Source organism: Numida meleagris, chromosome 2 (genome assembly GCF_002078875.1).
Source record: "Numida meleagris isolate 19003 breed g44 Domestic line chromosome 2, NumMel1.0, whole genome shotgun sequence".
Taxonomy (NCBI): Eukaryota; Metazoa; Chordata; class Aves; order Galliformes; family Numididae; genus Numida; species Numida meleagris.
In genome coordinates this window covers 58,832,950-58,847,103 of record NC_034410.1, presented here as the reverse complement: position 1 = coordinate 58,847,103, position 14,154 = coordinate 58,832,950, and the positions used below count along the sequence as shown (strand labels likewise).

Below are 14,154 nucleotides of genomic sequence, written 5' to 3'. Positions count from 1 at the left end.
TTGAATTTAATGGGTTTCAGCTGCACCTCCACAATGGCTTTGAAGGAAGTGAAGGGAGATCTATAGGTCTTAATTGCTCGAGACTGGCTTGTTTCTCTTGAAAAGGCTGTGTGCAAGAAGCAGGTTGGGAGTATTAAAGTATATATCCTGAAAGGGATGGAGGAGCTGCCGTTTCAGGAAGGAGCTGAGAAGAAAATAGTTCTAAGACGTTACTCAGAGCTCAGCTAGTCTGTCTGAACTGGTCTAGTGTAAGAGCTGCACTGCAGTTCTTGTTTGTTTGCTTTAATGTAATCAAATAACTGGGGAAAGGGGAGTGACTAAGCCAAACTTCCTTTATAGTTCTTTCAAGAAAGAAATGGAGATCTTGGAATTAACGAGATAAATGAGACTGAGAGGACAAGAGAAACCCAAACAGACAGTCCCTTTGGCCTCTCTGGTGATGGCTGATGGACATGAGTTGCTGAGACAGCAGGTCGACCGTGGCTTCTAAGTGCGATGGTTTGTTTATCCTTCCACTGTACAAAGTGTTTCACTGGAACATAACAAACCTAACTGGGCAAATTACTATTTCTATTTCATATTTCCTTGGGTATACATATCTCCAGCTAGCCTTGTAGATTGTTATTACTGAGTTTGCCAGCGTTATCCCTGGCTTCACATTAGTTGGTGTCTGACCCATAAGAATCTCTTATGACCCTGTTTTCCATGCAGGCAAGAGAACATGTGAGATGCAAAGTTAAGAACATAAAAGAACTATTGTCTTATTCAGGATAATCCAAGAGACTGTATTACAGGAAGTCAGCGTTGGTGTACTCTATCATTTTGGCCGGCATCATACAGGCAAGTAGGAAGGGGACATTCTCTTGAGGTACCCAGCAGATGAATGCCAGATGGTACTGTCATAATACACAAAAAAACAGCTAAATACCTACTGGTGGTGTTCAATACAAAAGGAACATTTTTCTTGTTCTGAATCCTGCGGGGCAGATCTCAGACAGGCATCTTAACACAAACACTGCAGTAACTGAAATGTGAAGCTGGAAATCCAAAGAATTCTCCAAAAGCTCTAAACAGGTTTTTAGGCTCAATTCATGTTGGGCCTAATAGATCCTCAAAGGGGAGAACGGTTTATTACAGACAAGCATTTTAAGTACAGCGTATTTACATTGTAGGTAAATAGGAGTTTGTTACATCAAATAGGGAGGCCTGATGAAGAACAAAATGGTGGTGTGTTGCTGATGAGGCCGATGCTGCCCGCATTGTCTGGCTGAGCAGATCCAATCTCCAGTACAGTGCCTATGCACCTGTGTCAAATTGAGTTTTACTTTTCTGTGAGGAAGCTTATTCCTTGGTGGTTTCAAATCTCAGTCAGGAATGCTTAGAGTAAAATCTCAGGCTGCTGTCAGCGTCATCACAAGGGCTTCTTCCATACACTCTGCTGAGAGGAAACATGTTTACTTTTCCCATGTTAAAATACGTCCATTTCAATTTCCATGCGAGATTATAAGAGCAAAAATATGCAGCCCTCTGGGGGAATGGCATTTGGCTAAATACCATGCATTGCTACAAACCTTAGATGTGAAGGGCCACATGCAAACATTTACATAGAGGAGCATTACGGATGTGGAGCTGAGTCCTATAGGAAACATGTTTCTGACTGCCTGGCTGCTTTGGGCCATGATATTTATTGCCTACAGATAAAGGCTGTGTAGGTAGTGTGGTGCTGTGACAGAACACGGACAGTTAGCTCTGCCTTTCATCTGTTGTCAAAAGGTCCTCTCCACCAGGATTGATCTGCCCATTTTCCTAACACCCAAATGTACTTCGTTTGCTAAAGCAATATGCTGGTATACACATCCCTCAATTATTAATGTTCTGCATTCTGGCCTATGCAAAGGAAGTCTTCCTCAGAGCTTCCCAGAAATGCCGCTAACACTTGTCTGACCATTGTCTTCAGTGGTTGCAACTTCTTTCATTAGCTACGGTAGCTGGTGCTGAAAACCAAACAGAAGCTACTGGCAGACCACAGCGAGCTGTCTGTTGCTGCAGATGGAGGATACCTCTAGGATTTGGGTCAGGAAGCACTTGGCAAGCGGCCCTCTCAATTCTTCTTGTCACATGTTGAGGAAGCCTGCGTAGTGGCAGGGGTGAAGGAGGAAGCTGAAATCTTAAAATGGCTGCAATCTGATTTTGTTGTTGTTTAGCATCAAAGCTATTTACAGTGGATCTTGCCAATTTATTCATACTGCTGCTGTCGTGGATTTTTCCTGATTCTTTACTTTCAGAACAGAAAAAAACAACAACAACAACACATAAGTTTCTGTCCCACTGAAGTTTGCAATGGCAAGAAAAAAGAGGCTTACTTCTGCCCCTTTAGGACCAGACTCTGCAAAGGTACTATAAGAAGTCATTTGTTTTCTTTCAACATAGTTCAGCTTCAGACAGGCACACACACATTCAGATGATTTCCACTTGAAATTCCTCCTCTAATCCCAGCAGCTCTCAGACTTGACTGCTGAGCTGTGAAGGGGCTCCTCCCCGCCCTCCATCCAAAGGCTGCAATTACCAGGCCTGGGAAGGACTCAGTTCCCAAAGTTTGCATGCCTTTTTTTTTTTTTTTTCCAGATGTGCCTTAAAAAGCCTTCACCCCCTTTCTCTGCTGCTTGTGAAAAGAAGCAGAGCGATATCTAGAGGACTCCTTCAATTTTTGGAGTCTGTCCTTACCGTACACTGTGCCATCTTTGGCATAGAGGTGACTTTATATGCCTGCAGGAAGAAGTGCTGCGTTTCACACTGACAATCAGGCAGATATCCATGAAGCAGGGAGAGGAAACAGGAGTGATTTGTGCCATTACACTGTACCCTTGCTGCTCAGTCTGCGTAAGCTAACATGCCTTGTTTATTGTTCTTCAGTAGACTGCTTTAAGCAAATACCTTTTTACCTCTCTCATTTAAGGCACAAATGGGTTACATAAGATTCAGGATGGATGGACGGTGGCAGAACTGTTGGACCCTGCTCCACAACACTGTTGGCTTGCGGACTCTTCTGCCCAGGTAGTCTCTTTTCCTAGGAACAGGCAGGACCACCTTCCCTTGCCAAGTAATGGCCTGCTGTCGGCACTGAAGCTGGCCTGGAGGAGTAATTGGAGATGGGAGAATGCCCATGGTTTGGTACAGGCCCTGGAGATGCTGAGCTATATTACTCCAACTTTGTCACATTCCTTTATTTTTATAGAATCCTGCAAATGCAATTTATCAGCCACAATGGAGTATACCAGCAGCTTGTTTCATGTCTAACCAGCAGGAATTATTTTGCAGATAAATCTGTGTCCAGATATCATTTGGGGAAGCAGTTGGTGTGTAAATATATGTTGACCAGACTTTATTTATATTTATGTTGCCATACCAGTTATATTGCTCATCAACACACATTAGGCACTACAGAGGTACAAAATCATATTTCAAGATGCATATTTAAATATATCGTATATCTTTTCCTCAGGGTAAAACTTTATTTGTCTTGTTTCATGTATTCAATTGTATATTATTTTTCAAAGCTCAAGACCATGCAAAATGAAAAAACAAATAGATCAAACGAAGAGACACAAAGCCTTCCATACAAGAAATTCACAAATTAAACTTAGATGGAGGTGATGAATTAGGATAACAAACAGAAGGGGGGCAGTAGGTTAAGGAAGGACAAGGGTTACAGCAGTAAGATTACATGCGGTCCGGGCAGTACGCTCTCACACACTTCCTTATGCCCTGCTCCAGCCAGAAGCTGCAGAGAAGTGGCCAAAGATTAGTTCTCAGGGGCAGGGACCTGTCTTTGTTTGTTTTTACAGTGCTTAGTTCAATAGGACACTAATCCCCGTTTGAGGTCCCCAAGCACTAGGGCAATGCAAATAATACACACAAAATAGCAGCAAAAATATCCCTTAGCCCAACTCCTTTTTTTGTGCTGTGCCCTGTTCTTGGCTGAGCATAATCTAAGAAAAAGCAAGGACTGTGCAGCTCCTGGGGATGCAGCCGTTATTGTTGTGTTTATTCTATTTTTTTGAGGTTCATTCATCCCTTTCAGGAGAAGTGTTTCCACCTGGGACTAAATATGGTGTTCCTTTTCGTTACACAGTGATATCTGACATGTCTCCATCTGCTTGTGCAGAGGCAGGAATACCAGAAAAGTGGACTATATAATACTGGGACATAGTTGGCAGCCTGTCTTCTGCTAAGGAAGTGGGAACAGGACAGATGATTTTTTTAAAAAGGCAGTAGTTCTCAAGCATCTGTGCTTCTCAGATTCCTGCAAAAGTGGCATCATAAACACTCATACCTGCCCAAAGGTTCCTGCTTAAAGCGGCTGAAGTGAAGCCCAAATTTGAAACTCATTTCCTGATCTGCCGAATCCCGGTAGGTCCAGGCCTCTCACCACCCTGCAAAGCTTACCAGAGTTAGGAAGGCAGGTAATTTCACGGGCAATGAAAAATACGGTCAGCTCCATTAGGATTATTATGTGCATTTGGCTCCGATGCACTGGTCTTTGCAATTTAAGAATAACCTGAAAAAGTCACACTGCTTTTAGAGCTTAGTTTTACACGTGGTCTGAGCCCAGCATTCATGCCTCAGTCATGCTTCTAACATATTTTGGGCACATTGTGAGGTGTTAAAGTTTAGCTGGAAAAGAGTTTAAACACTGCTTCTTTACTGGCTTAGGCCCCATAGCGGTCATTGTTCTTCACTCCTTACCTGTTATTTCTCCTTTAAGTCCAAACACCTCTAGAAGCATGAGCTCTCACACAGCTGATAATTCTTATGTGTCCAAGTAATGTGGATTTGGGTCCAGAAGACACGGTCAGTTTGTCTAATTAGCTTCCTGCCACTATAGCCAAGGCGGAAATTTAAGGTACAGTAACTCATTTTATAGCCACTCTATATGGCACTGAATATAAATTGGAAAAATTCTTTGCTTGAGCAAGATGTGTGGTGATATTGTTATGCCATATTAAAGTGCTCTTTAAAAATAAATTAGATTCTCATGACTGAGAGAAACCAGTATTCCCTGCCGCAGCCAGACCCAGCATGGACAGGTCTCCTCCTTACCCAGGACTCCTACATTCTCTTGTGTAGCAGAAATCCAAGCAAGCTGCCAAAAGGGCATACTACATTTCCTTTCTTGTGGGACCCCTGAAGGATTTGCTTTTCAGTCTAGAAAAAGCATTGGTTTCGGGAGAACAGCATATTGGGAACCGTGCATATTCATCAGGGCTGTGCAAGCACGTGTCAAACCAATTTGGTGTATTAACAAAGGTTGCCAAATGTTTAGGGCAGAAATACTTGCCTCTTTTGTAACTGCTGTGTTTCTCTTGTGGTACATCCTTCCAGGCTCCAAAAGCTGCCCCTTAAACATGGCTTGTGAATGGAAAAAAATACGCACTTTCAAATTGTCTCCTGGGGAATGAGAACTCATATCTCTCCCTCTCACGCTGATACTGTAATTTCACACTTTCCTCTCTAGCAGTTGAGCTTCTCCTCGTTATATATGACATGCATGTTTTGTTTTCATTAGGGTTTTTCTAGTTTGAGGGGCCTGATGAAGAAGGGAAAGGAAGGGCTGTGTCCTGCAGGGAAGTGCAGGAGGTGGAGGGTTCTCTTGGGCCCCAAACAGACAGTGCTGCTTTTCTGCTCTGTACCACTGCCCTCCCCAAGACAGTGCAGGGTTTTGCTAACACTGAAGCCTCCAGTGAGATCAGAACTGTTACAACTGCTATCACAAAGCAGTATGTGCACGCATGGGGGAAAAAACAGGTCTGGAAAGCAGAAAGTATCCACCCATCATCATCCATACCCTCATTTGCCTTGCCACCTTGATGAGATCTAAACAGGGAACCTATTGGTGATGAGCTAAGCTTTTGCTTACACAAAAAAACATCGGATGTGGTAATCATTGAATGGAAACTCAGCTCGACTAGACAGGGGTCAGACTCTCCGCTGACTTATGATTTCAAGTAGTTAGGGACTAGTCCCTTGTATCTGAATAATGCCATGTCCTGATAGTGATTAATTGCCACCCAATTATCAAAACTTTCTGGCCTGATCATCATCTCAGACGAGCTCACACATTGTTAATCTTGTCTTTCACCGGGAGAAGTGCAGGACTTGGAAGCCTTTGTGGGAGAGAAGACAGGAATGCCACTCGCTGCATTTCTCGGCTTAACTTGAATGGCCGAATGCTTAACTCGCTGAAGAACAGTGACAGTTACAGACAGGCTGTCTCTTTCCATGCCCGCTGATGGGGTGAGCTCTCAGGCACTTGTATAATTGCTACTAGCTGCTGGTGCTAAATTGTTGGCTTGCAGAGGGTTGTGCAATCTGAACCTGATGGCTGAGTACTGCCACAGAAACTTCAGTTTAATTGCTTATGGAATTGGACATACATACGAAAAGAATTGAGTTCAAATAATTTAGCCGTAAAGGAAGTACTCTTGCATTAAAATAAGGTTATTATGTAGCAAAATTAAGCTATATGTGTTTGAGTATAAGCATATAAAGCTTAGGTTTTGAACTCCTGAGGGATACTTCTCTCTGGATGTCTATTACTGATGACGGTGCAGCATCAGAAGTGTTAAGCGGGTTCTCTGAGCACAACAAATAACGATGGCTGTAAGTAACGGCCTCTAAAGCTATGTTTCCTGAAATGCGGCCCACACACACCACCACTGCAATCAAACTTCCTTCATATGAAACCTTCGTACTCTCCCGGTTCCTTTCCTTCTGCATTCCCACCTTCCTGCCCCTTGGCATTCATTCACGCTGTGTGTTATTAAAGTTGTCTCTGAAGCTGGCCCAATGAGTTGTACACATTATTTACATCACAACAGAGCCTGGGGGCATCAGGCAGGGTTGAGGGCCTGTTGTGCCAGCTGCCATTCAGCCTTTAAGTACAAAGCCTTAGTCTTAGTCTGACCCAAAGAGATTTCTATCTTGAATTTCAACAGGTAGATGGACAGAGATGATTGTTTCACTGATGCTTCAGACACACCATTCAAGTTGCTCTGAGTAGTAGTACTTAACAAAACATCCTCCTCTGTTGCAGAGGTGTCACACGAGACTTCCAAATTGAGATATCTGAAGTTCGTCTCTAGTTGGTGGTACAGAAACCACGGCAATCAAACAGGGACTTGTATCACAGACCACGAAGGTTTAAACAGAGCACAAAGACTTCACAAATTCATTTTGAGTTGAATCTAATGCTTGTATTCGGACCTTAAGTAAGATAAAACAGCCCCATGAAGTCCCTTGGAACTGACCAGATTTTCTAAAACTTTTTGGTGAAGAAAAACATCTTTAAACCTTTTAAAGTTGTGATAGAAAGTCAGCTTGCAAGTATCCAAAACACTGGAGACCATCACATACTAATCTAAGCTTAACAAAACACATAGTATTAGCAAGTGCAATTGGACAGTCCGGCTATTAGTAGTTTTACCTCTGGCTGTTCTCCATCCTGCTTTTGAGCTACATCCTTTCCTTTCATCTTATTCTACACCACATGAAACAGGTGAGCTGTTCCCTTTATATAGCTCAGGGCTCTGCTCACATGACTCTCAAAGCTTGGTATCTTCATTTAATCAGTTAAAAGCATCGAAATAATCAGAGATCTTTCATGAACTCCATACCAGAATCTAATTCTGTTAAGCATTCAAAGCTTACCAAGTTCAAAAAATGAAGAAAAAATTAATTAATTTTTCCTAGGAACAACTACTTTGAAAACCTGCCCTGGGGGGTACACTTGTAGTTTACAAGAATATCTCTCACAGATCACCCGTGCTTTTTATTGTCAAGGCAGCACTGTGGTTTCTGCATCCCATTTGTTCATGCATAGATAGTAACAGCATCCACTTTTTATCTGATTCCATTTGAATTATTATCTTGACTTAACTGCCACTGATTTTTTATAGAAAAGAACAAGTGGTTTAGGGTTATCTTCCCTGGTAACAACTTTTGACAGCAAAGAAATGGTGATACTTCCCCATAAGTCTGTATTTGGTACCTCAGTGCTGGATGACAGTGCCAAAAAGTTAAACTGAACAGAGCGATGATTTTCAGTTTTGGGGTCTTTGAAAGCATGGGTGGGACTAGTGAATTATTTTAAGGGGTCTGTGAAAGGTAACTCAGATAAGGTGAACTCATGACAATAGGCTTAAATTTGCTTGAAGGGATCCTGAAGTGCCCTGGAAAATGCTGTGTGGTCTGCTGACTGGAAAAGATTAAAGCCCCGGGGCTATACTATCTGCTCAGATTTAGGAGCTTGCTGATCCGTGGTCATGCATGTTATCGGATGTGCCATTCTTTTTTCCAGCAGAAGATTAACCTCACATTCTCGCATACGGGTATCTCACAGACCTCCCCCCTCTGAGACCATCTATTTGACCCCTGAGCTCAGATACTGCCATGCTGGCATCCAGCGTTTCTGTTTCTTCCCATAAAAATGGGAAAAATCTTCACATCATCAACTGACCTGAAAGTTGCTTGTGTGCATGTGAATGTCACGACACCTGGCAAGTTCCAGGATTAGACCTCTGAGAAGCTGCGACAGCACCTCACACGTGGGACAAATATTTCCTCAGTGTTTGTTGCTTTCCATCATTTTCCTTCATTCCTCTGCATTCGCTGTGGAGGCTGTCGGGAAGTGTGTTAGCTGATTTGTTTGCTAACTTGTTACAGGATTTGGCTGGAGAACTGTTGTGGGGAACTGTGTGGATAGGAGTCCTCTCTGTTCTCCTAGCTCAGATTAGGAAATATGGCAAGATCACAGAAGAGCTGGCAAATTTCTTTGTTAAGAAGTAGACAGATTTCATATGGGTCATCACAGGAATTCCAACCTTAACGCTACCACCAACAACAATCTTACAAGAGCTGTGAACTATTTGGCAGAAAACTGGCAGTTTCATAACCAAAATCCAGTTTTGCAGGGAAGGCTCAACTTATGCCCTTTTTTTCTGATACTGTTTTGCTGTTGTGAGAAGCAATGCATATGGAAGTCCATTAGAGCCTAAGGCTATTGTTGATGTCGTCTTGACTCATTCTTGGCACTCCTTCATCTTCCTTCGATAGCTCAGCTGGTAGAGCGGAGGACTGTAGGCTGACTGTAGAAAGAAATCCTTAGGTCGCTGGTTCAATTCCGGCTCGAAGGAAAGGTTTTGGAGGCGGTTGTCATTTTTTTAATAATTTTTGTCTTTCACTTACTTCTGGAATTTACAACTTGGCGAAGCTGCCCTTTCCAACCATACTCCACTGTATGTCCCATGAGAGATTTGCTCTACTTTTTTCTTCTACCGCTTTCAAGGATTTCGTTTCCTGCTTTCTGATTCTTAAATCAATGGCACTTTGACCTTTGCCATGTGTCTACCTAATCAGTCACTGCACATTGTATGGGATTCTCTTCTTCAGGGGCTCAACACCTACAGACCCCTGTTTTCTAGAGCAGACCTGCAGCGTGGAGCTGGCAGAGCCTCTTTTAGCCAAACAGGCTGTGAGAAACTGGGGGAGGTCCAGTTGCTTTGTTTTTGAGTGAGAGGGGAATAAAAGAGATGGGAGAAAAAATGTTTTCATGATGACAGGAACTCCACGATCCTTCAAGTCCAGGTATTTGTGCCAGTCACTACATGTGACTGCTATCAATAGCCTCATGAGAGTTTTGTGAATACCACTGTGTGTGCTGTGTGAAGGTTTATCATTTCTGTGCACTGCTCATTTCAATAAAGAGTTGTAAAGTTTAGGCCTGCTTGCGAAGGAAATGGGTAAAAAAGATGCATATGAAAGAATACCATGGGCAAGGTTAATGAGGTCGCATTCTAAGAACTCACTCATACAGAAGCCAAAATGAGTAACTTTGTGAGAATTAAAAACAGGGCACTGAGAATCTGTAAAAGAAAATTTTGTTTATCACAGGAAACTGACTCATGGATCTCACTTTCACAAGACACAATCAACTCTTAGAGGTCTGTAAGAAACTTTATTGAAGAAAAGATTAGACATTTTCAGATATTTGTATTAGATGAGATGACATTAGGGATAGAAATTTGCTCATGCAAAGCTGCTCATGCAAAGCATCTCCTCATGCCTTAGCACAGCACTAAGACAAACAAAGACAGGAAAAGGAGATGGCATCTTTGCTTACCTTTCATTGTATTTTAAATATACTTAGGATTTTTAATAAAAAATATTTGCTAGAAGTTGGGTCAAATCCATCAAGGAACGGATACTAAGCTAGAATGAATAATCGGGCAATGTAATTCCATTATTTTATGTTTCTTTTTTTTTTTTTTTTACTAATTAAAGTTGGATCAATGACCATTGATCATAGTAGAACATCAGATTTCTTTGTCCTTCCAAATCCAGCTGCATTAATTCCTCTTCAGCCCGCACTGCGATACACACTTACAACCTCCTAACCATAATGGGTTTTCAGCACAGGAAGGCACAGGACAGGGGAGAGGCAGGTTTGCCTCTCTGAACAGCACAATAAGCTCTTCAGGCCTTGTGGGACAGGCCACACATTTATTGCTCCATTGGATGAGGTTGTGAAGGAAAGGTGGGAAGGGAAGCAGCCTCCTTGCAGACCTGCTAATGCTGCCAGGGAGGAGGCTGCACAACAGCAGCATCTCAGATGGGAATCTGGCAGTCCCAACAGACGTGGAGGAGGAGGAGAGGGGTATGAGCCTGAGTGACACCATAGGAGGAACTCGGACGCACTTGCTCCTGAGCTTCTGGGACAGATTTCCTCCTCGCAATGTGCCATTTATGGCCCTGGTGAGCAATAACACAGAGCAGGAACCTTTCCAAATGAGCTAGTACTTGACTCATGCTCTTAACTGCTGCAATATGCGTGACGCTTTTGATTCAAAATCTGCCAATAATAATGAAAAGTAAATCCCTGAATGCCAAATTTTGTGCTTATATCAGAGAAGGGCTGATACATTCCCTGAAATTGGGAAACAGTGGTGACTGTTGGAAGGACAGCCTGTCTCATAGGTGTTTTGTTTATGAGCAGATCCTTGCTCACTGGATCTTTTGCTCCGGTTGCACAAGATGTGATTAAAACGAGTGGAGGGAGAAAGGTTTAATTAAAAGTATGTTCTCATCACAAGGCATGTTCTTCCTCTAGTTAAAAAGGATGAGCTGTTAGGGCATGGAGAATGCTGTCTGACGCAGTTAGCCTCTGTTATCCCATGTTTGCTGTCATCCTGTTGCCACTACCAGGACTGTTCCATGCTGACACAGTGATGATGCTGCAGACTGTTTGTTTCTCTGCAATCACATCCGCACAAGACAATTTCATAAAAAGTTTGATCAAATGTAGCCATCAAGCCAGAAATATGGATTTAAATAAAATTCTGCTGTTTTTCTAGCGCATTCAAATGAAATGTCAGATAGCAAAGATAGGAAGTACTTAAAAATTATACTGTCTTAGGAGTGTCAGCTTTGTCTTGCATCCTGAATAAGCTTCCTCTCACAGCCAGACTTCTCTGTCTCATTGGACATTGTGGTCCCCCTGTTTTTGTCTGAGGAGTGGCACCCATGGAGCAAACCTCTGAAACAAAGAGATGACCAGGGGGGACCCACTGAATCAACAGTAGTAAGTTCCTGTTAGACCAGTTAATGTTTGTCATCAGTGGGATATTCCTTCCTTTTCCAAAAGAACTTTCTTCTTTCTGTCTCACCTCTTGTCCACAGACAAACTTTTAACCTGTCCCCTAACTTAGAAGCAGCATCCTGCATGGTGCAGAAATTGAAGTACCTACAGCCAGCTTAAACATATGGCAAACTGTCTGTGCTTTCACCTCTCTTAGTTCTCAGCTGTGCTTGCTTTGGATGACCTTGTATATCCAGAGCTTTGTTTTGATTTTCCAATACAAAAGAGTCCTAGCCTGGTTCCAGACACCTGATTTCACCTTGTTCCATCAAAGCCACGTTGCCAGGAGCTGTTCTTCTGACACAGCATGAAATGGCTGAGCAATACAGGGCCTGCCTAAGGAAATGTGGTTAACCTTAAATAAACCCTTGAGAAAAGCTGGGCGGTCTCCAATGTTTGAGTGATGTGAGCTGCATGTTCTGGCATCAGGTTCCAGCCCACAGTTGCAGTGCTGCGGCAACAAGTCTGGAGACCTAAGTTAGAATCCCAGAATCCCAGAATCATTAAGGTTGTAAAAGACCACTAAGACCATCCAGTCCAACCTCCAGCACACCCCACCATGCCCGCTAACCGTGTCGCTCAGTGCCACACCTACACGTTTCTTGAGCACCTCCAGGGACGGTGACTCCACCACCTCCCTGGGCAGCCCATCCCCATGTATCACTACTCCTGAGACGAAATAGTTCCTAATATCCAATCTGAACGTTCTACTGAACCTCTGCCATTTTCTGCTGCCATCATTCTGTTGCAGCCACCTGTTGTCTCTGGTCATGCAGTTTGGATGAAGCTCTTTGAGCAGGATCATATCTTTGCTAAGTTTTTCACAATGCTGAGAAAAACACAATCCTGGTTTCTGTGCTGAGTAATAATGCAAATAAATGGTAACAACTACTTAGTTCCCATACAGCTCTAGAGGTGGAATCACAGCAGTTAAAACAATGTATAATTGAGAAGAGCTTGAAAAGGCTTTTAAAATGGGAAAGTGAGTCAGGATACTCCGGTGATGATTTTCTAGTTCATAGAAATTGCAAGCGGTTACAGATTGGTCTGCTCTTACCATGAGGTAAAACTCTGTCAACGGTTTACGGGCGTTAGGCCCGATTCCGTGACAAAGGGGACGGGGGACCCAAGGGCCCACGTCCCGGGAAAAGGGGAAAGGGGAAAAGAGTAGGGAGATGGCCCTGAGAGCAAAGAACAGCGGCAACAATCTGAGGAGAAACAAACTAATTTACTAAATAAAATATTGGAATGCAAAACAACACACTATAATACAATATAATTACAATTTAAGCTGATAAATCCAACACAGAGAGAGAGAATGTCCCAAAATCAATCCCTTACTCTACTACCGACGATAAGACGGCTGGAGAGCGAGGTGCTGCCAAGATGAGAGACGGCGGAAAAAGGGACAAGGTCTCGTGATCTGCAAGTTCTTATACTGCGAGCTTCTATCTTTTCCCTCCGGCTGGAAAATGGTAACAAAGGAGCAAAGTACCGTGGGGACTGTAGTAGTCCTTCTCTTCTGAACTAGGTATGTCCACTACATGATGTTATGATGTGGAATACCAATAACCGAAAATCACAAAACCATGACAAACTCCTTCAGTGAGTGTTTGACTGAATTTATGAAAGGCATCTGAGCATGGCTGGAAGTGACCCAAAGCAGATGCTGCTTTTTCTTGCCACCACCAGGTCAGGTAGATTTACACTGACTGAGCAACTGTTTGCACATTGCCTCAGGCCTATTTAGCCATCCTATACCAACCAATTTTTTTTCATCCTATTGTAGTTATTATAATCAGGCCTTGATAAGGATTGCTTCCAGAGACATCCCATCAGTCCCATGTTGTCGTCTGGAAATGATTTGAGTCCGCAGGACAGATGAAAGCCATTTTGATAGCATTGATTGGTTCCTTATTTCAAGTTGTGCCATTTCACCATTCACTGTTTTAAAATTCTTGCTGCATTTACGAGGATACTTTTTTAAAGTTGTAAATAATGAAATATATTTTGTTGTGTGAATCCAAATAAGCTTTGAAGCTTGTGGCTTTGTAATTTGAAAGTCATCTGGAGAGTGTATGCTCTCTTGCCTGCTTTAATCAATGCACGATAATCAATTATCATATCAAAGTGTTCAATTACTCCTTAGTGATGTGGTGCTGTAGCTGTTTGGCTTAATTTCCTAGAAGATTCTCAGCGCTCTCACTGCAGCGTTTAGGTTACTTAGCTGACTGCTCAGAGATATCTGCTGTGAAAATTAAGCTGGTGCTATCTGAACGCCAGCCTCCTCAGACAAAGCCTACTTGGATGCTTCTTCGACATCACAAAATCCTTCTTCCTATCTGGTTTGTAAGCTTGATGTATAATGTTGCCAGTTCCTAAGAAGGGAGTCTGTCTGTCCTTCCATCCTTAGGAGGGATGCTAAGAGATCTGGTTCCTTCTTTGTCAAATCCAGAGAGGTT

General features: G+C 42.8%; 1 non-coding gene across 1 annotated transcript; it reads left to right on the top strand.

Annotated features, from left to right (window-relative positions):
* TRNAY-GUA lies at positions 9,102-9,191 on the top strand. Its single transcript is given in 2 exon segments — positions 9,102-9,138; positions 9,156-9,191. It is a non-coding gene; the product is annotated as a tRNA-Tyr (tRNA).